Raw genomic sequence first — 1,418 nt, forward strand, 5'->3', positions numbered from 1 at the left:
TAATACACGCTGCTCTTTTAATCGTTTATTTGGCGCTAAGCGCCGTGATTTAGGCCGGGACGGATGATCGATCTCGGCCGTAACGATACACATCGTTACAAAGGAATGACATGAATTTTCAAAAGAAATTGGACGAAAAATTTCATAAAGGTGTAAGTTTTTTTGAAAAATTGAATATGGATTTGACAATTAAGAAAATCTTTTTAAGATTTTATTTTTTTGCGGAAACGTGCGTGTAGATTATATAAACATATACGTATATATATACACACGCACGTTTCCGCACAACATCCTGGAAACAGGCTCTTATTGACTATATTTATTACTAAGTTTGAAAAACTTCAGAGCCTTAAAAAGATTTTCTTAATTGTTGAATCACGCGAATGGAAGAAAGCGTTATTATTAAGATCTTCTTTGACAGACGTTAAAAGTATTGCGAGACAAGCTTCAAGTACCTCGGTGGCCTAACAAGAAAAGCGACAGCACGGAGAGCCGGAGATTCCAGGTTCGACTCCTGGCTGAGGAGTTTTTTTCGCAAAATTAAAAAAAAATTAATTAGGGGAGTATTCGGGGTCTCTCATATATGAGATGCAAAATTAGCATTCTATATGATTTTTAAGAATTGAATTTCAATTTAAAAATTCACGTGTAAAATTTACATGTTGAACAATTATACATTATATGGGTTTAGTTTCATAAGTACCTTTCAATAGTAAGCATCTTGTATATCTGGAGTTGTACAACGGAATTTACTATTTTTATAACAAAGGGAAAAAAACATTTGTTTAACTGAAAATGACAAAAAAATGAATTATTTATTACTATTATTATTTAGAAACTATTTGCCAACAGACTTTGTGCAATTACCAAGAAGTCTAGAAGAAAATATAAAGCTACATAAAGAACTGCGACAGTTTTTATTGTATACTAGACCTGTCGCAGTAAGAAACATAACAAACAAAAATGTGTATATACATTTTATGGCTCTATTGTGTGCCATTAGAATTTTAAGCAGTTCTGATTTATACTTAACATATAATAATTATGGTCTACAGTAGTGATATAAGGAGAGTTCTAAGCCAGGAGCTCCGAGGGGGGCGCGGGGTATGACGTCAGAGGGGGAGGGGTGACGTCACACGAAAGGGAGGGGGTATGACGTCACAGGGGAGGGAGTATGACGTCACAGCGGGGAGGGGGTATGACGTCACAAGGGGAGGGGTATGACGTCACAGGGGGAGGGGGTATGACGTCACGCGGGGGTGCGGGGTATGACGTCACAGGATATGACGTCACGCGGGAAATGACGTCACTATGACGTCACGTGGGGGCGTGGCTCTGACGTCACAGGATATGACGTCAAGCGGGAAATGACGTCACTATGACGTCACGCGGAGGGCGTGGCTCTGACGTCACAGGAT

This window comes from Pseudomyrmex gracilis, unplaced genomic scaffold (assembly GCF_002006095.1).
Source record: "Pseudomyrmex gracilis isolate BER0280 unplaced genomic scaffold, ASM200609v1 scaffold_2513, whole genome shotgun sequence".
Classification (NCBI taxonomy): domain Eukaryota; kingdom Metazoa; phylum Arthropoda; class Insecta; order Hymenoptera; family Formicidae; genus Pseudomyrmex; species Pseudomyrmex gracilis.